Source organism: Phacochoerus africanus, chromosome 2 (genome assembly GCF_016906955.1).
Source record: "Phacochoerus africanus isolate WHEZ1 chromosome 2, ROS_Pafr_v1, whole genome shotgun sequence".
Taxonomy (NCBI): Eukaryota; Metazoa; Chordata; class Mammalia; order Artiodactyla; family Suidae; genus Phacochoerus; species Phacochoerus africanus.
In genome coordinates, this window is record NC_062545.1 from 111193969 (window position 1) to 111216079 (window position 22111).

Here is a 22111-nt window from a genome sequence, read left to right on the forward strand (position 1 = left end):
GGAATGACACAGCAGGACTCAACCAGAGCCCTCAGAGAACAGTGCAGAGAAGAGGGACACCTCCAGCTGAGTCTGGCAGGCCTCATCCCAACACATCACAGTATATTTGACAACTTGTGGAGGGAAATTACAGCTCAGCTGGACGGCTCATGACAGAGCGAGGCCACCACTTGAGACCTTCAACGTACTGATCTTGGTGGATGCCTGCATGGAGCCAGCTCCTGTCTAGTGAGATCCCTGGAGAAAACTTCACAACAACAACAACAGCCTCACTAGCATTTGTTTACAATGTATGGTTCTCTGCTTATGACACAACCTCAAGCTACTGAACCCAGCTGGCTGGTAGCTGAGAGTAGTTTGCCTCCCCGACACAGGCCCCAGGGGACAGAGGGATAAGGAGGAGAGAGGTCAGGAGGTCAGACGGCCTTTCGTTGCACAGGAAAATTGTGGTCTAGTGGTTCAGGCAGAAAGTCTGCATTTCTGTCTTCCTGCCTCCAATAGGCTTGGAATGTGGATGCTGACAAAGCCTGAGTCAAGTTAACCCAGCCACGGTTGCATCATTAAGGTCCAGAGAAGGTGGGGCTCAATGTGAAATGGTCTTCAGGGGTACGCATTTGGTGTTCAGATATTCACTCAACAAGCACGCCTTGAGTGCCCACAGTGGGCAGATGCTGTGCCAGGCACCGAGGGTAGTGTGCAAAGGGGAAGGTCATGTCACCTTTCCAGGCTATTCTAGTGGAGGTGTTGTTCAGGAAGCAGCAGATATAGTGGAAGTGATCAGCAGTCTCCAGATACTGGTTCTAGAGCAGTGTCCTTGAGGATGGAAAGAGGTAGTTTTAGGACCAACGAAAGGAAGCACCTCAACATATCACGAGATTTCTCATGGCAAGCACTGGAACAGGCTGGGGAATGAAATGCTTACAACATGATTTTTAGGATGGCTTAACTACAAAGAGAGACACAGATATTTGGTAAAAGACCCATGATTTCAGAAGTCATGTCAGAAGAGCAATTGTTTTGAAAGAGCTGTGCCTTGGTATCACTGTTAGAGGCAGCATGCCTGGCTAGCAAAAACATGAGTGCTGCCTCTCTCCATGCCCACAGCATTTATGGAGCAAACCTGATGCCCAAACCATCCTTGGGTGGTGAGATACAAGCTTACACCTCATCTCTATAATAGAGCAGGTTCTAGCTGTGATGGGGCTACAGGAAACACTATGTCCTTTTTCTTACAGTTCATACAGGCACATTTTAAAAACCTGATCACTCCTGCTAAAGAATAGAAAATATTCAGTGATCCTGAAAGAAGCATGTCTGTTAACCTATATAAATATTGATACTGAGAGGTGACAGGCAAGTATGGAGCTATTTATAAGAATTGTGTGCATTTCTGATCATTTACATAGTTAACTTTCTCAAATGTAAACTTAGAATTCCACTCCATGTGGTGTTTTTTGAACAGTACATAAAAATGTGTGAAATTCAGAATCCCTAAATGTATATTGACTTAATCAAATGATTTTATACATTTTGAACTCTTATTTGTTTAATTATGAATTTGAAAGTTTTAAGAAGTATAAAAATAGTTAAACTCAGGTAGAAACTTTGAGAAACCATGGAAGAAAATTTAATATTAAAAGAGAGAGCAGATAGACTGCAAGACAGATTTGAAACTCTGCCTAGAGAAAATAGATTTGAAACTTTGTAGTAATCAAAGAAGAAAGAGAATAACCATTGGAATGGATAAGCAATGAGATCCTGCTGTAGAACACAGGGAACTATATCAAATCACTTGTGATGGAACATGACAGATGATAATGTGAGAAAAAGAATGTATATATATGTCTGACTGGGTCACTTTTCTGTACAGCAGAAATTGACAGAACATTGTAAATCAACTATAATAAAATAATAGAAAAAAGAAATACTATGAGACTAACAAAACAATAGAAACACCAGAGGTAAGTATTGAACAAGCTGTAAACAATATGGAAAACTTTAATACAGGACACTCATGTTAAGATGGTGAAATGTGTACTGGGGAGTACACTGTGAATACCTGTTAAAGATTTGGGTTTTACTTTTGCAAAGCAGAGGAAACCAAAACCAAAACCGGAACTAACATAGAGAATGGGAGAAAATATTTACAAATGATGTGATCAACAGGGATTAATTTTCAAAATATACAAATAACTAACACAACTCAACATCAAAAAAGCAAACTACCCAATTTGAAAAATGGGCAGAAGACCTCAACAGACATTTTTCCAAAGAAGACATACAGATGGCCAACAGGCACATGAAAATATGCTCAACATCTCTAATCACTGGAGAAATGCGAATCAAAACTATAATGAGGCATCACCTCACACTGATCAGAATGATCATCATCAAAAAGTCTACAAACAATAAATGCTGGAGAGGGTGTAGAGAAAGGCAAACCCTCCTACACTGTTGGTGAGAATGTAAATTGGTGCAGCCACTATGGAGAACAGTATGGAGGTTCCTTAGAAAACTACAAATAGAGACACCATACGATCCAGAAATCCTGGACATATATCTAGAAAAACTGAAAACTCTAATTCAAAAATATACATGTACCCCAATGTTCATAGCAGCACTATTTATAACAGCCAAGACATGGGAATGTTCACTGACAGATGAATGGATAAAGAAGGTGTGGTGTGTACACACACACACACACACACACACACACACACACACATTTATGGCTGGAATACTACTCAGCCATAAAAACAATGAAATAATGTCATTTGCAGGGACACGGATGGACTTACAGGTTACCATACAAACTGAAGTAAGACAGAGAAAGACAAATATCATATGATATCACTTACACATGGAATCAAAAAAGCAATCAAATCAACTTATTTACAAAACATAAACAGACTCATTGACATAGAAAACAAACTTATGGTTACCAAAGGGAGGAGGAATAAATTAGGAATTTGTGATTAGAAGATATACACTACTATATATGCAAGAGATAAACAACAAGGCCTTAGAGTACAACATAGGGAACTGTATTCAATATCTTTGAATAGTCTGTAATGGAAAAGAATCTGAAGAAGAATATATATGTATATATACACCTGAAACATTATAAATCAACAATACTTCAATTAAAGTGTATATGTGTATAAATATATATGTGTGTACATACATATATATATATATAAAACTGTGTGTATTTATATATTTGGGGGGCAGGCCTTAGCCATAGCAGATTTGGCAGCCATGGAGAGTATTGTCAGACCTGAGACTGTATGAGTAATCATGGCATCACTGTGATGTCCGGTTCAGTGGAGAAAGAGACTGGATCCAGGCCAGGATGGAGAAGACCACAATAGTCTAGGGAGACAGGATGAGTCTACAGCAAGATGGAAGGAGTGGGATCAAGAAAAGAGCCAGTCTGCAAAGCATAATGGGGATGGACAACAGACCTTGGAGTCAGGTGCATGATGGAGGAGAGCCAGATTGGACCATGATTCTGGTGAGGATGAGTCCAAGGCATAGAGCTCACAGCTGAGGTGTGGCCCTGAGATGGAGTCAGTACTGGGCACTTTGGGGTCTGTGTAGAAATGTCAAAGGGCTTACTCAGAGAGAAAGTTTAGAGCCAGAAGACACACTTAGGGGAGGACAGAAGAGAAAGACAGTGGAGGAAGCAGAGAGATTAGTTAGCCTAGGAAGGTTGTTCTTTCTTGTGATCTTAGCAATGAAAACAACTCCCCTTCTTGAGAGTCATTAGCATCCTAGGTCCTTAGCCTCTATGACCTCTTTTTATCCTATCTCTGATCTCTCCTGGTCCTGAAGGGAAGATTAGCTCTGGGGCTCTTTTCTTTATTGCACAAGTGGGCCAGACAAGCAGTGGCTCTTGGTTCAGGGGTGGATAGAATGGAATGACCTCTGAATGACCCTTTGGGCCCTACCCAACTTCTTTAAACAATTCAGCTCTGAAGAAATAGACCCCATCATGGGAACCTATAGTTTCCAGTGCCTCAAAGGAGTCAACTTGGTGGGTTGTTTCACATATGAGCCCTCCCCTGAAAATAGTGCCTTGGGACTCTCTTTTGGTCAAAGTGATTTTACAAAGACATTTTCACACTGTCCCTACAGAGTGGCCTTAGAACTCAAGACCAAACTTCTTAGGGGAACAAAGCCAGGTGAGGCTCAGGATTTAGTTAATGGAGTACAGTCTTTGTGTGCAGAGCACATTTTCCAGGTCGCAGCCTGTGGCTGAGGGCAATGTTCCCTGTAAAGACCTGGAAAAGCACTGCCAGAGCCTGCTCTGTGTCAGGCACAGTGCTAGGCCCTGGAGATGGGAAATGGCCTGGCCAGTGATTGCATCAAGGAGAGGAAAGACAGAGGTTTGGAGTGTGTAAGGGCAAGTATAGCCCATCTTGAACAAGTGCTAGGGAGACAGAGATGAAAATCCATTAGAGAGAAATCTTTGTTTGTTTGTTTGTTTGTTTTTGTCTTTTTGCTATTTCTTGGGCTGCTCCGGTGGCATATAGAGGTTCCCAGGCTAGGGGTCAAATCGGAGGTGTAGCCATAGGCCTACGCCAGAGCCACAGCAACGCAGGATCCAAGCCGCGTCTGCAACCTACACCACAGCTCATGGCAACGCCGGATCGTTAACCCACTGAGCAAGGGCAGGAACCGAACGTGCAACCTCATGGTTCCTAGTTGGATTCGTTAACCACTGCGCCTCGACGGGAACTCCCCCGTTAGAGAGAAATGATACAGGTTTTCAACCTTCTCTAAAATCCTAAATATTCACACATTAAAAATAGGAACATCTTGAGGAAGATTTTTTTTTTTTGGTCTTTTTAGGGCCACACCTGTGGCATATGGACATTTCCAGGCTAGGGGTGGAATCAGAGCTACTGCTGCCAGCCTACACCACAACCATAGCAATGTAGGATCTGAGTCACATCTGTGACCTACACCACAGCTCATAGCAACACTGGCTCCTTAACCCACTGAGTGAGACCAGGGATTGAACCCACATCCGCATGGATACTATTTGGATTCTTAACCTGCTGAGCCACAATGGGAACACCCAAGAGGAGGATTTTTTTATATTAATAAAACATAAATCAGGAGCTTCATCTCTGCTTGGATTTGAGAAACAACTTACATTAAGTATTGTAGTAAAAGAGAAGAATCAAAGGTAACACAAAACTTACCATACTGAACCAGAGTTGATATCTCTTTTTATTTGTTACCAAGTCTACATGTTTAAGTCTTATCTAAAATGGCATATTTTGACATAACAGGGTAAAAATTGGTTTTAATTGTTTTTTCTCTATTTTGATATTTTAAAACAATCTTTCAACAAAAATACAGCTTAATAGGATTATTTAGCCAGGTCTAAGGAAAGCCTATCTCTGAGCTTTCAAGATGAGTTGTAGGCACTATTCCTCAGCTGGCAGAGCTTATCTAAACAACAGGAATCAAAAAATAAACTACTAGGAAAACACTAATATATAAAGTGATTATCACAACATTGTTAATAGTAGTAAGAAATTGGAAACAAGATAAATGTACAACGTAGGGAACTGAATGAATTCATCATGGATATAAATATACAAAGTAGTTCTACATGGCCATTATAAATGATGCTCTAAAGTAAAAATCTGGAAGGTTGGGTATACAAATATTTGCATTTCCCCCTCTTTCCTTAGGATTCTGGCCAATAGAAAATCACTAGGCAAATGAGTATTGAAATCATAGCTTTATTACTAACCAGGGAAGAATCTGTAACACCCAAGGCAGGGCTCTCTTGTGTCAGCTGCTGGAAGCACAGAACTGGTTTTGATGCTAAAGTAGAGTCTCCTTCTTCCCCTGGACAGAGACCTAAGGACATGTCTGTGGAAACACCTGAAACCAAAGGTGTCTCTGAGTCCAGTTCACTAGCTGGCATCATGGACTACTGGCCTGTCTCACTTGCCTAGTTACTGCAGGAAAAAGAGCATAAAAGAGGGAGGCATGGGTTTTGTCATGGGTGAGTTTATCATATGGAGAAAGGAAGATAAGGAGATGTCACATGAGCCCACCCACAGGAGCAAGCCTTTAATGCCTTAACTCTGCCCACCAGGAAAATAGAACACAACATTGGGCCTCACCAGAATAGCTACTTGTGCCCACTTGAGAAGAGGGGGTGACTGTGGAGAGAGAAAATAGAAGGATATGTTCCCTCTAATGTTCTCCAAGGGTGAGGGGAGGGGAGGTTCCCTCCTCTATTTGCTGTGATAGGGATACAGAAAGAATAGTATCCCCCTTCCCAATACATATCATCAACATGAAAAGAATATTCATGACATATGATTACTGTGTTACTTATATTCTCTTATATAAATTATAACATTTTAAGTGTATGTTCTTTATATATGGATTTTTTTACCATTAGCATTCATTATTTTATTTATTTATTTATTTTTGCTTTTTAGGGCCACGCCTGTGGCATATGAAAGTTCCCAGGCTGGGGTCAAATCAGAGCTGCAGATGCCAGCCTACATCACAGCCACAGCAACGTGGGATCTGAGCCACATCTGTGACCTATACCACAGCTCACAGAAACGCCAGATCCTTAACCCACTGAGAAAGGCCAGGGGATAGAAATTATCATACTAAGTGAAGCTAGTCAGACAGTGAAAGAAAAACACTTCATATGGGAAATCTAAAAAAAAAAGGTTACAAATGAACTTATTGCAGAAATCATCTACATTGCTGAAAATGGTATTATTTCATTCTTTTAATAGATGAGTAAAATTCCATTGTATACTTGTAAAAATACTCCACTTTAAAAAATACCAATAAAAAATAGCAACATTTGGGGAAGATGGGTAAAATTTGTATTGGAATTTCCTACATCGTATTTGCAAATCTTTTGTAACTTTTAAAAAAAACTTTTACAGCTGCATTTGCAGCATATCAAAGTTCCCGGGCTAGGGGTTGAATCAGAACCATGGCTGCAGGCCTACACCACAGCCACAGAAATGCCAGATCCAAGCTGCACCTGCCACCTAAACTGCAGCTAGCAGCAATGTCAGGTCCTTAACCCACTGAATGAGGCCAGAGATTGAACCCACATCTTCATGGATACTATGTCAAGTTCTTAACCTGCTGAGCCACAATGGAAACTCTATTTTGTAACTTTTATTTTTGACCACACCTGTAGTATGTGGAAGTTGCTGGGTCAGGGATTCAACCTGAGCCACAGCAGCAAGCTGGGCCAGTGCAGTAACAACACTGGATACTTAACCTGTTGCACCATAATGGAACTTCTGTAAGTTTTCAATTATTTCAGAATAAGAAGTTTGAAAGATACTAACCCTGTGAACTATACTAACCCATAAGATGATGGGAAAAAGTCTGATGTCATAAACATCTTCTAATAAACTGCATTTACATGTGCTTTCAGTCCTAGTTGAGATGGAATAGCAGAAACGGAATTTACCCATCAACCTGAAATAACTAAAAACTGAATAAATTATATGAAACAATGGTTTTCAAAACAGTAACAACAGATAATGAAGGTCAGGGATCTTTGAGAGATAGGAAATAAATGAAGCGAGTCTCCAATTACCCAAGCTTCCTGCAGAGCAAGTTTCCAGGCTGCAGTACAGGGAGAGGGGGCTCCAGGGGAGCCTTGATGGTCTCCCTGAATGGAGGAGATAGAGCTGGGAGTTCACTGAGGCCAAGGTGACTAGGTTTCACAGGGCAGAGTACCAGAGAGGTGAAAGTGACACAGAAAGAAAATTCCAGAGATCTGTAGCATGGTCAGCTGAGGACGAAAAAGCATTTTCATATGAAGAAACTACCCAAGGCCGGAAAAAGAACCACCCAAAAGGATTAGAAGGAACAATCCTCAGAGGTCACACAAAACTGAAAATAGTGCTTGTTCCCACAAGCCAGATGGAAAAACTCATAATTCACAGGGCAATGTTAGAATGCACAGGAAAGTTTTGCCTCAGTAGCAGGGAATAATTAACCATAGGTGGAGTCCTCCAGAGCCACTTAACAAATCATGAAAGCAAGGTCTAAAAGTATCAAGTTGTTTCCAAGGAACTGAACCATGTCCCAGAACAAAGCTCAAGAATATTTACAGGAAAAAAAAAGAATATTTATAGGAATACAAAAATATCCAGTGCCCCAAAGAATCTGACACCAAATAAAAAGTTGTCAGGCATGCAAAGAATGGGAAACTAAGGCCCAGACTGAAGTACTAAGTCAATCAACCCAAACTGACCCATTCTTTAAAAATTATGAATCACTACCTTGTACCCTTGTAACTTATATAATATTGTACATCAACCATACTTCAGTAAAAAAATTTTAAAAGACGGTGAGGACAAAAACACTTAAACAAAAGAAGTTGACAGATGCTAAAGGCAGCAGAGGAGGACACTAGAACAATTGGTATAACTATTTTATATAGTCAAAAAGCTGAAGAAAACACTGAACATGTCAAGTGGTAACATGAAAGATATAAAAAAGATTCCAATCAACCTTCTAGAGATGAAAATTACAATGTCTGAGACTGGATTAATGGAAGATTAGATATTACAGAAGGAGGACTAGTAAACTTGAAGACTCAGCAACAGGAAAGATGCAATACAGAGAAAAAAACAGTGGGAAAGAAACGAACAGAGCATCAGTGAGCCATGAGACCACTCCAAACAGCCCAACATATGTGTAAGAGGAGTCCTTAAGGGAGAAGGGGAAAAAATCTGGGATGAAAACTATAAACTCACATGTCCAAGTTCAACAAACTCTGAGCGCAAGAAACATGAATAAAGCTACACCAGGGCATGCCATAGTCAAACTGCTCAAAATCAATGACAAAGAAAAACTCTTAAAAGCAACCAAAGAAAGAAATGTGTTCTGTACTGTGGAACAAAGATAAGAAGGTCAGCATTTAGTTTTCTTTGGAAAACAATGTGAAAAGAGTGAAGCAACATCTTTTAAAGACTGAAGTTTTTCTTTTAAACTTATCGACCTAGAATTCTATACATAGCAAGGACATTTTCCAAAACCAAAAGTGAAAAAAAAAAACACTTTTTCAGTCACACAAAAGCTGAAAGAATACACCAACAGCAGAACTGCAGTATAAGCAATGTTAGAGTAAGTTCTTTTGGCAGAAAGAAAATGACTCAAGAGGGAAATATGAATCTCAGCAAAGGAATGAACAGCACCAGAGATGTTAACTTCATGGCTAAAGAGTAAGATTTTTTTAAAAGTATCTAATTCTCCTTAAATAACATTTGACTGTTTGGAGCAAAACAGGTAGCAATGTATGATTTCACTCATCTGCGGAATGTAAAAAAATACAGAAAAAAAAATGAACAAACAAAAACTAACTCACAGATACAGAGAACAGACTGGCTACCAGAGGGGAAGGGGACGAAGGGGTGGAGGAAATGATTAAAGAGGGTCAATTATATGGTGATGGAGGGAACTAGATCTTTGCTCGTGATCACTCTATAGAGTACACAGACGTCGAATTCTAACACTGTCCACCTGAAATTTATATAGTGCACATACCAACGGTACCTCAATAAAAAATAGAAGAATGTAGTGTGGAGTTTATAACTATGTAGAAGTAAAGTGTGTGACAAGAGCACAAAGGCCAAGAGTGGAGCAAGAGAGGCATTCTGTTGTAAAGCCCTATCCTTAGGAGAAGTGGTAAAATTCCATTTGATGGTGGACGTGGCGAGTTAACGAGGTTACCATGTGCTTTCTGTTGGGACTGTTAGCAGAGAACAGACGGGAGTAGGAGGACACGGGTCAGGGGCGTCCAGGATCAGGGCTGCAAGGGAGAGACCGTGGCAGGATCTGGAAGGTCAGAGGAAGTGGGAGGAGGCCAGAGCCAGCCTGAATAAACCACAGTTTCTAAGACGCAGAACCAAACTTAGGAGTGGCGAGGGGCTGCTTTTCAGGATTTCCTATCCCTGGCTTTCCATTTAGCCGCTGTGTGGATTATTCCTGAACACAACCAAATAAGCTTCCATATTCCCAGTGGATGTCGTGTTTCAGTTACCATTTTTGAGACCAGATACCCTAATGTCATAAGGAGAGACACCCAGATGGAGGCAGTGTTGTATGAGACTGAGGAGCTGGAGAGGATAAAAAGTGAGGAAAAGGCACATTCAAAGACCAAGTCAGGGTCTACAATGAAAAGGCCAGCTTTCACGAAATGAATGTTCGTCAAGAGCAGCTTCCTACCATACAGTGAAATGACACAAAAGCCCACAACATCCTCTTGGTGAACAAGGTTTCTCTACATAAACCACCACATCCAGCTGGGAGCACAGGACGGCAGCCTTCCCTCCATCTCTCTGATGAAGACTCCGAGGCACACAGTGAATGATTTCCTCGAGGATCTGCTCAAAAATCAGAATCAGGTCTACCTCAGGCTGCTGCTTTGTGATTCAGAGTGCTAGCTTTTTTAATTGGTGGATCTTTGAAAATGTTTCATGAAGTATAATACGTAGGCAGAAAGGTGAAGGACCACAAATGGAACACATCAACATAAGTAGCACACAGATCAAGAAACAGAATATTCCCAGCCCCAGCAGTACCCCCTTGCCTCCTCAAACTCACTATCCCCACAAAGTGACCACCAACTTTTTTTTTTGTCTTTTTGCTATTTCTTGGGCTGCTCCCGTGGCATATGGAGGTTCCCCGGCTAGGGGTCAAATCGGAGCTGTAGCCACTGGCCTACGCCAGAGCCACAGCAACGCGGGATCCGAGCCGCGTCTGCAACCTACACCATAGCTCACGGCAACGCCGGATCGTTAACCCACTGAGCAAGGGCAGGGACCAAACCCGAAACCTCATGGTTCCTAGTCGGATTCGTTAACCACTGCGCCACGATGGGAACTCCACCACCAACTTCTTTTTTGGCTGTGCCCACAGCATGCAAAAGCTCCTGGGCCAGAGAGCAAACCTTTGCCACAGCAGTGACCTGAGCTGTTGCAGTGAAAACACTGCATCCTTAACCTGCTGCACCACAAGGAAATGCCAAGTGACCATTATCTTGACATCTAAGAGTGTAGAATGCTTTTGTCTGCTTCTGCGGCTTTCTAGAAATGAAAAAAATAATAATAACCATTTTTGGTTTCTGTTTGCTTTAGCGAAGCATTATTTTTGTGAGGTTCCTCCATGTTTTCACCTGCTCAGACTGCTTCTCCTCCTGTTGTGCAGCATCCCGTTGTTTGATTGTGCCACAGCTGTTCCCTTCTACCAAATGCCAGGGCATGTGAGTAGTTTCCAGAACAGAGTGTTACAAAGAATACTGTCATGAAAAAGCTCTTAGGTGCCTTTGATGAACACACTCACCCAGTTCCGATGGGTACACATTTAGGACTGAAATTGCTGAGGCTTAAGGTAGGTACATGTTAAATTTCAGTAAGTACTGGGAGTTCCCATTATGGCCCAGTGGAAATGAATCTGACTAGCTTCCATGAGGACGCAGGTTCAATGCCTGGCCTCACTCAGTGGGTTAAGGATTCCGTGTTGCAGTGAGCTGTGGAGTAGGTCATAGACAAGGCTCGGATCCCGAGTTGCTGTGGCTGTTGCGAAGGCCAGCGGCTACAGCTCTAATTCAACCCCTCACCTGGGAACTTCCATATGTGGCCCTAAAAAAAAGTCCAAAAAAATTTAGTAAGTACTGTAATTGTAAAATTTAAATTTTGGTTATCAAAGTTTAAAAATCACCTGACTATAGCATGTTATGTTTATTTTCATCTGGGCATCTGTCTTACATTACCAAATAATTGTCTTTTCTGCTCAGCTGGATCACTGACTTGAACTTCCCTGTATCTCCTTGGTGCTGAGTACTTGGGGCAGGGACCCAGTAACTGTTATATAAACAAATATATATATATATATATTCTTCCTTATTCAAACGTACAAAGAATTTCCTAGACATAGGTCTGGTTCCAGGAAAGAATCACTGCCTCAGACACACATGGGAAAGACACAAAACATCTTAATAGAAAGAATAACTAAACCAGGATTGTTTAAAAAACTTCAGAGCAGGGATCATGGCTCATAAATCTTTGCATCCTTCAAGGTGCATAACACCATGCCCCACACAGAGTGGGTGCCCAATGTATATTTGCCAAATACATGAAATCAAGAGAGAAATGACTGTGAATTGCTTTTATAACCTAGAGCTCAAAAGCAAGTGCATTTTGAAATGGGAAAAACAAGAATATAGTACTGGGTCAAAGGTGGAGGAAAACAGGTTTCCATCCAACTCAGAAAACCTTTCATATAAGGAAATTTAAGTGTTTTACCACTGTTCTGGTCATTCCATCCAGAGAGAAATCCTGGATCTCTTGCCCTGGTCCTAAACAATGTAAAACTAAAGAAAAGACATGTTTGAGGGGCTGGAGTTTAAAGCTTATTCCTCAATAACTGGATGCAGTGGGAGGAACAAGATTGGAAAAGTTTCAGTAACACCAAAGACAAGTGTATCTCCCTAAGAGACCCCAACCTGGAAGACTCAATGTAAGACTTGGGGTGGGGGTTGGGGTACAGGGTGGTAGAAGGGCTGGCTGCTGGCATAGGCTCTGGTTCCTAGGAATCAAGGCTTAACTTCTCCATCTATATAGCAACAATGTTCATAAAGACAGGCTTACCTCTTAAGAAACAAAAATGAGATTGTGTGGTTTTTCCTGAAAGGGGTTTTTCCACCAAAGGCAAGCTTTGAAAAGAGATCTGAACATGACAGTGTCTTGAATCCCTTGACAGACCCTCGGGTCCCAGCAGACTGAGAGCAAGTTACACAGACGTGTGCATTTCTGCTGAGGGCGATACAAAGGAAGTGTCTTTCGTCCATTCCAAAACCAAATAGAATGAAAAATAAACCTCTGTGAGTTATGCTCATGGCATGTTTTGACAGGAAATCACATTTCTGCCAAGGAAAAGCTGAGAGTTTTTGGTCAGGACCCGAAGGACTCTCTCAAACTTCTCATTAGCAAGCCAGAGAGCAATGTGAGGGTTCTGACCCACAATGTTAACCGCAACATCTCCCCTTCCATGAAATCAGAAAAACCCAAGAATACTTTCTTTTTGATGAATGTATGTAATTTTGTTTTTCTTTTTACAGCTGCACCTACAGCATATGGAAGTTCTGGGACTAGGAGTTGTATCAGAGCTGCATCAGCCGGCCTACACCACAGCCACAGCCATACCAGATCCCAGCCACATCTTCGACCTCCACCACAGCTTGTGGCAACGGTGGATCCTTAACCCACTGATCAAGGCCAGGGATTGAACCTGCATCTGCATGGAGACTATGTCAGGTTCTTAACCTGCTGAGCCACAATGGGAACTCCCAAGAGTATTTTCTAAATGGAGAGAGAGCTCAAAGAGGAATATTGCAGCTGTCCTGCAGCCAGGATGGGAGAAGTGACACCTCCTCAGGGGGCTTAAGAGAGAAAAGAAAGGGAATGAGGGTGGGGATGTGGGGTGGGAGGGGTGGTGGAGAGAAAGGAAGAGGAGACTAGGAAAGAGCTAGGAAGGGCGGAGGCAGGGATGAAAAAAAACATTTATTGAGCATCTACTCTGTACCATGGTTTTTTGTTTGTTTTTTTTTTTTTGTCTTTTTGCTATTTCTTGGGCCGCTCCCGCTGCATATGGAGGTTCCCAGGCTAGGGGTCGAATCGGAGCTGTAGCCACTGGCCTTCACCAAAGCCACAGCAACGCAGGATCCGAACCTCGTCTGCAACCTATGCCACAGCTCACGGCGACGCCGGATCGTTGACCCACTGAGCAAGGGCAGGGACCGAACCCGCAACCTCACGGTTCCTAGTCGGATTCGTTAACCACTGCACCACGACGGGAACTCCTACTCTGTACCATGTTTTTATATAAAGTATCTCATTTGATCTCCCCCCCCCCCAAAATTCTACAAGTATTACTATTCCTGTTTTTATAGGCAAGGAAATTAATCCTTAACTAAAATCTCATGGCCAGTTCCTTCCCCCCAAGCAAGAGGGCTATAGAGGGCTTTACACTGGCCCTCCTCTGGCCATGCTGCTCTCCAAGATGGCAAGAGGGCTGGTTCAGGGATGTGCCTCCCCAGAGCCTGTGTGCCCCTACTAGGTGATGCTCCAGGTTCCTGGAGCCCAGGAATTCCCTGCCCAGAGGGCCCTAGCCTCTTTCAAGGCCCACACAGGCCTCTTCTTTAGGTCCACCCTCCTGAAGGAGTGATGGGATGTTGTGTGTACTCCCAGGCCTTAGGGGTGACCAACTAACTGCCCCGAGATGCCTGACCCCCCAGAGAAGTCAGGGATGGGAGCAGAGCTGGCAAGTAATTTATGGAAATGTTCTTGTTTTATAGAAACTAGCCCTGACAATTTCCCACCATGGGTCCTGAATGGTTACGAAGGCACTTCAGGGCCCTTGGAAAGCTGCCTACCCTTCTGGGCTCAGTTCCCTCCCTTGGGAAATCAAGGGCCTGTGTGACCTCTCAGGGGTCATTTAACTTGACACTAGGAAGCTAAAGAATAAGAAAACCTGTTTCTTTCTTTCTTTCTTTTTCTTTTTTTGTCTTTTTGCCATTTCTTGGGCCGCACCCGTGGCATATGGAGGTTCCCAGACTAGGGGTTGAATCGGAGCTGTAGCCACCGGACTACACCACAGCCACAGCAATGCTGGATCCAGGCCACATCTGTGACCTACACCACAGCTCACGGCAACGCCAGATCCTCAACCCACTGAGCAAGGCCAGGGATGGAACCCGCAACCTCATGGTTCCTAGTCGGATTCTTTAACCACTGAGCTACGACGGGAACTCTAAGAAAACCCGTTTCTTAACTGTACTGGGGTCTCAGTAATAACAGTAAGGAGTACTCTAAGGACCATGATGGTGAGCACAATAAAATGAACCTATCCCCTCAGACGACTGAGGGGCCTGGCTTTGGCAGCCACTGTCTTGAAAGGCAGGGGACCAGAGAGAGCAGTAAGGAAAGAGGGTGAGAAACTGAGCGTCTCTGACTGACAGGAAATGAGAGGTACAGGGAGGCTCCTGTGGTGGCCAGCAATGCCCAACCTGGGAGCCCGTCTCAGCCCCGCCTGCTCTGCGTCTCTTGGACCTGGGCAGACCCTGGACTGGAAGAGAGTGCACTTGGGCCCCTGGGCAGCCAAAGCCCAGGCTGAAGGAAGGGAAGGGCTAGGTCCCAGGTAGGGTGGGACCCTGCGTGGCTCACCTAGGGGGTCTCAGGTATGGATCCTCCTGTCTTGGGCCTGGGGGCAGTGTTTCTGCCTCTTGACTGTCCTCGCCCTGTTCTTTTTCTTTTTTTCTTTTTCAGGGCTACACCTGCGGCATATGGAAGTTCCTGGGGTAGGGATTGAATCAGAGCTGCAGCTGCCTGCCTACATCACAGCTATAGCAGCACTGGATCCAAGCCATGTCTATGAGCTACACCACAGCTTGCAGCAATGCTGGATCCTTAACCCACTGAGCGAGGCCAGGGATTGAACTGGCATCCTCATGGAGACTAGTCAGGTTGTTAACTTGCTGACCCACAACAGGAACTCCCCGTTCTCTTTCTCTTGGAGAAGACACTGCCTCACTCTCCCTTCAGTTCAATTGGCTGTTTCCTATCCATTAGCCTGTAGAAGCAGCCTGGTGCTGAGATCCTCTGCGGAGGGGGGCTGTCTCCCTGGTGAGATGCATTGGTCTCTTGACCCCTACTCTGAGCCACTGATCATCAGCCCCTTCCCCACAGGCCCAGTCCTGAGGCAGTTTTCAGTCCCCCTTGGGCCTGGGTCCTGTCCCTCGGGAGCACCTGGGAGGGCTGGGAGGGGTAGAGCACGGGAAGAACAGGATGGAAGGAGCTTGGGCTCTCCAGCCAATGGACCTGGGGTTGATTTCTTACTCCCTTTCCTACTGGCTCTGTGCTCTCGGGCAAGATTCTGAAGTGTTCTGAGCCTTGGTTTTTCTCATTCATATAAAGGGGATAATAATTTCCTATCCTAATAGGGAGGTGATGAGGACAAGAAAATAAATTCTAGTCTAGGGCCTAGTCCAAAAGGAGGCCTCTTGAAATATTACTGCCTGATGGAAGCACAAACTGTAAAGGAACATTTCCGTCTCGAGCCCAGTCCTCTGCTCCTGAGAGATTTCTTTGTAATTTCCACGCTGCGGACCTGCAAAGTGAGTAAGACATATTACACAGCCTCTGTGCTCAGTGGCTCAGTCTTGAGTAAGGTAAGGGGTGTAGGGGGCTGAGTCAGGGCAGGGTAACAGGTGAGAGGAGCAATGAGATGAGACTGGCCACTGGTACTGCGGCTGTGGAGGCTGTCCACTGCGCATGCTGAGATCCCAGTCCCTAGACTGCTGGACCTGGGGATGGTCTGTCCCGAGACTGGCCCATGCAGTAGCCCTTGGATCAGAGCTGGGACTGAAATACACATAAAGGGATCTAGAAACACCAGGGAGAAGGCCATGGTTTCTGGCTGTGTGTGTGTGTGTGTGTGTGTAGCATGGAGAGATAAATACGAATATTGATTCCATCAATACCACCTCTAGACCTTCCAGTTGCATCTCCCTCTTCTTTTTCTTTGGCAAAAATCCCCACTTTTTGACAGTGCATCGTAATGACTGGAACAATTCTTGGCCCCATAATTCTTTGACATGCACAAGACTTGGCAGACTCGCAGGAAAATGAGGTTGTTTTACAGAAACCTTGTAATGATGGGAACCTGTGCTGTCTATGGTGGGCAACAAGGCGGGGGATGTGGGGGTGGAAAAAGCTGAGCCACAGTCTCACAGGTCAGCAGTGTCCCAGCCAGGAACTTCTCCTCCCTTGGGGAGCTGTGACGGATGGGCCTTTGTGCCTGAGAAGGGGATTCACGCCATCAAGAGGAAGCTTTTTTGTACCTCTGTGCTGGGAGGAGGCCTGGGTGGCCTGCTTTTCCCAGTTGCTTTCACGTACGATCTGAGGGAGCTTATTTTAGAAAGACATTTAACACTGAATGCCGAGGCACACACATAACTGGGAGCGCTGGGGCCAGTCCATCATGGGCAGTAGAGCCATCGAATGTGTCCCCGTAACATTAGCTGGAGAACAAACGAGCTGAGCTCACCCCACCCTCTGGAGTTGCCAGTTCACATTCTCACAGGACAACGGATTAGCAGCTACACATCTGAGGCCTGTGAGCCATGCTTCAGCGATCTGCTAGAAGAAATGCCTTTGAGAAGCAAAGTTTCCCAGCACTGCAGAACAGGCTGTGCTTATACAACAAACTACTTCTTGATTTAAAAAAAGGAAGGAACAGAGTTCCTGCCATAACTCAGCGGAAATAAATCTGACTAGCATCCATGAGGATGCAGGCTCCATCCCTGGTCTCGTTCAGTGGGTTAAGGATCCGGTGTTGCCGTGAGCTGTGGTGTAGGTTGCAGATGCAGCTCGCATCTGACATTGCTGTAGCTGTGGCGTAGGCCAGCAGCTACAGCTCTGATTGGACCCCTAGCCTGGGAACCTCCATATGCTGTGGGTGCAACCCTAAAAAGACAAAAAAAAAAAAAAGGAAGAAAGGAAATGTCACTAGGGTCTAATCCTTCTCCCTGGGAAGCCTGTTTGCTGGTGCTCTATTTCTAAAAAGCTCCCCTGTGTCTCTAAGAGGTGAGGAGGGGATGTAGGTGTGGATGCTGTGAGGATGCCAAGGGAGCCCTCTTTGAGGGTTGTTCAAAGGTCTCCTATTACAGAGATACAGAGGTCAGCCTGTCTGAGGGCAAGTGAAGGGAGCAGAGTGGGGGCCAAATGTGGGTGCTAGAGACTGAGGGGGTCAGGGTCTGCTTTGTGTTCTGTTGCTCCTGATGAAAGTGCTAAGGTCCTCGGCCACATCACAGAACTTGTCTGCTTTAGCTTTATTTTCTTTTGTCGGTTAACATGGGATCAATATCTGCCTAGCCCTTGAGGTTAAAATAAATAAGATAAAGTACCTGAAGTTACTGTGAAAGCTAAAAACATGATAGGATGATTGTTATTTTGCTGTATAGTCAATGTTGGTCCATCCTTTTTTTTTTTTTTTTTTAAATTTGGACCGTCTTTCTTATGAGCCCTAATGCTAATCAACATGAGACATATAAAAGGTCAGGAGCTCCCTTGTGGCTCAGTAGGTTAAGGACTCAATGTGGTTACTGGCTCACTGTTATGCCACGGGTTCAGTCCCTGGCCTGGGAACGTCACATGCTGTAGGCGTGACTAAAAAATTTAAAAATAAAATAAAAAGCCCAATAAAGTCATCCAAATAATGTATATTAAGAAACTACCACGTGCCTGGAATTGTATTAGCCACTGAGAATATAAAGATGAATATTACATATCTATTTTCAAATTTACTGAATTTTAAATCCTCTGTATGCGCTTGGGGGCTGTATATTTACGAGCTAATCAACTAATTGGCATTTCACTTCCACCTGCCTTGGGAGTCCAGACGATATATAAAACCATGCCTGCACGTGTGCATGGCACATGCGCGTGCGCGCGTACACACACACACACACACACGCATGCACACACTCTCATCCTCACTCCTTTCCAGAACTGTGACCCTATGGTTACTGCTCCTCAGGTTACAGGTGGGGTGGATACAGAGGCCACCTCAGATAGCACAGCTTGCTCGGCATACAACCCTGCAGATAAAAGAGGGTTCGGTGCCGTCAACATGTGAACCTTTAAGGGACTTAGAGAGTTACCTGTATGGTTCAGCAGGTGGAAAGAGAAAACTAGAACCCGTGATACCTGGGTTTGTTCACTGTGTTGCCCTCAGCAAGACTGAACCTCGGATTCTCTGCCTACAAAGGCACCCCCATCAGCATGTTCTCCTGAGAATTACCTCAGGAGTCCCCAGGACAGATCCCCTCTCCGCTGCCTGGATAGCTTCTTGACCTCACTTAGAACTAGTGGAGGTCAGTGACTCATTCACTACACTAGTATTCGCTGGTCACCTCCTATGTGCCAGGCACTGCTCTCCATGTGGAAGGAAGCAAGGCAAACCAGCAAGGGGCCTGCTCTCCTCGAGCCCACCCTCCAGCCTCTTCAACACAGGGTTCTTCCCAAGGACACCAGAGGCCCTGAAGTCCCAAACCAGCATATGGACTCGGCCCCATTCTTCAGATCTGCAGTAGTTGGCTGGGCTTTGTTTTACCGCCTTATTTTAATTGCTGTCTGATATCTGGGCAAGAATAAGTCGTGATTTAGATCTTCATCTGTTCCCAGGGTTTGCTTTCCAAGTGCCATGGTTGCTTTTGAGTTGTCCCCAAAAGAGTGACTCTGAGGGCTCCAGAACCAGAAGGGTCCCATCCATAGCTCCCAGCATGAGGGAATTAAGAAGCATGTGGCCCACAGGCTTCACCTGGAGCTAAGCAGCAGCCCCTGAGATAGGCCCAGGCAGTGCAGCAAAGATCTGGGTTTCCCTTAGATCCCGCTGCTTTCCAGGAGCCCCCTCTCTGCACTTCAGTGGCCTCATCTCCCAATGAGACTGTCATTGGTTCCACTGGCAGTGGGGTTTTTATGAGGATCAGATAAAGTAAGGATGGGCTTCCTTTAATAAACACATACTCACAGAAAACAATTAACAATACCAAAAATGACACCTTTTCATGACTATCTCATCATCTGTATGTTGAAATCACATTTCCCCCTTTAGGCACACTTTTCTCGAAACATTAGTTTCCCCCCCGTAGGGAAAATGGAAGGTACAAAGCTGTGTCTCTGGACCAGAATGTAGCTCTGCCTTTGCATTGATGAAAACAAGGAGAGCAGAGGGAGACAAAGCAAACACGTAGAGGGAGAGAGGGAGAGACAAACCATCAGACTCCCTGGAACAGAAAAGGGACAAGGCCTGTCAGGCCAGAAGTCGTCTAGCCTGGCCAGGAGGCAACGGGGTATTTGCTTCTTACCAGACAGGCCTGGAGGACAGGTGACAGCACCTGTCATCTTCCAAGTTAGTCACAGGACTGGCCCTCCCAAGACACAGAGGGCCTGACCTCCCCTGGAGCCCAAAGGGCCACAGGGCCAGCCTGAGGTGGCCTAGAGTGGGGGGGTCTGCCTCCCTCAAGGCTCTTGGTGTCAAAGAGAGGCCTGAGACATTTCGGGTGAGACAGGCCAACCAAGGTCTTCCATGCTGGAGGCTGGGGAAGCTCCCCAGGCTGAGTGCAGGCCTGGAGCCGCCTGCCACACACCCGATCTGCCTCTCCTGCTGGGGCCTACAGGTGAGGATCTGTGAGCAGAGGTGGAGCCTGCTAAGAGGCAGCCAGCCCCAAACAGCTGCTGGTAAATCACGAGTGGGTAGAAATCAAAAAGAAGGAGCTCACATTTCTGGAGTGATGTTATCAGGTACCTGATTCTAGGGGCAGAAGAAGGTAAGGGTGATGCCTCCTAAGACACCTGGCTACAAATGCTGGCTCTGCTGTGGGGCAGTGAGCAAATTGCTTTACCTCTCTGTGCCTGGTGTCCTTGTCTGAAAATAGAGGGGGAGCAGTTGGGGACTTTTTGTTGTGCGTATCAGAAACAGACTCAGGTTCGCTTAAACATGGATGAACTGAGGGGCTGGATGTAGGCAGCTCAAAGAGGAGGGGAACTGATGCAGAAAGAGGGGGTTGGAAACTTCGGGTCCCAGAGTTACTCCATGGATCCTGGATGCTGGATCCAAATCCAGGTTGCATCTGCCCCAGGGATGGAACAGGCCCTCTCAAGAACCCAGATCCTGGGAGACAGAGCCTGACCAGCCCTTCACAGTCACACGGCCACCCTCTGGCTAAGAGGGGATGTGAGAGAACACACCAAACTGCACAGGGTAGGATAGAGATTGTTCCCAGAACCTAGCTGGGCACAGTTCCAGAAGCAAGCGTGGACGGTGCCAGGGCCAAAAATATCAGAAAAATCCAGTGTGGTGGCGAATGACACCCACTGACTCGGTCGTTGTTGAGGAAGAAATGAGATCAAATAGTAAAGCACTGAGCACAGTGCCTTGTTCTAAGGGGTGGACAAGGATTTGGCTGCCTGAACTCTTACTTGTCTTAATCCTCAACAACTCTGTGACGCATCGTCCCCATTTTCCAGATGGGCAACTGCAACTCCAACCAGTGAAGAGAATTGCCCCAGGTTTCCCAAATAACCAGCAAGATTCAGATCCCAGCACCGTCTGCAAAGTCACGTGCAAAGTGAAAACGAGAGACGCCTTGCTCAAAAGGCAGGGGGAAAAATACCATTAAAGGAACTAAAACACAATACTTTTTTCTTCTTTTCCAGTGTTTCTCTTGAGAGTTTTGGTATTTCTTAGTTGCTATTTAATGTCACTAAATTAAAATTTTAAATTATTAGCCTTAATTTTACTGGTCCTTCTTTCTGCACTGGAAGCAACTTCTGATTCAACTGGAAAGCATGGCCTCTTAGGGTTGTCAGTGTCACGGGCACTTACCTCGTGTTCATGTTGGATCTGGCTGAACCCCTGGCATTGTGTATTCCCTGGAATTCTGCGTTCACAGGTATGTCCAATGTCACAAGCACTTAAAACCAGTCACAGTGGCTGAACTGCAAACTGCTGGGCTCTCCTGTGCCCAATCATCTCTGCTCATGTGCATTCCCATTGTCCAGATTTCACTTGCAAAACACAAACTGAAAGATCAAATTAGTAAGAATTTCAAGACAGGGGCAGCACAGCATTAAACCTGAACCAATCCTGCTTGCTTCCAACCCCAGCACCTTGGCTTGTAGAACACACACCCCCTTGACTTCAGGATCAATAAGCCTCTTCCTCCGTTGGGTTGGCTTTTTGCTCTATGACAGTGAAGCAGGAGTCAGATGGGCTCCAGGATAGACAGCTATAACTAGCCTCCTATTTACACTTCCTGAGGCAGGAGATAGTTGGACTCTAGGCTAGACACTTACAACCAGCCACCTAGCTATACTACAAGAGAGAAATAACAACAGGCACAAGGCAAATAACTGGTACTTGTCTTCTGTGAACTTGTCAAACCATGGTGATGGTAGGATCAGAAGAGGCGCCAAGCCCTGCTTGGGCAGAACAACGTTGGGTCAGGGAGACCCCAACTACACAT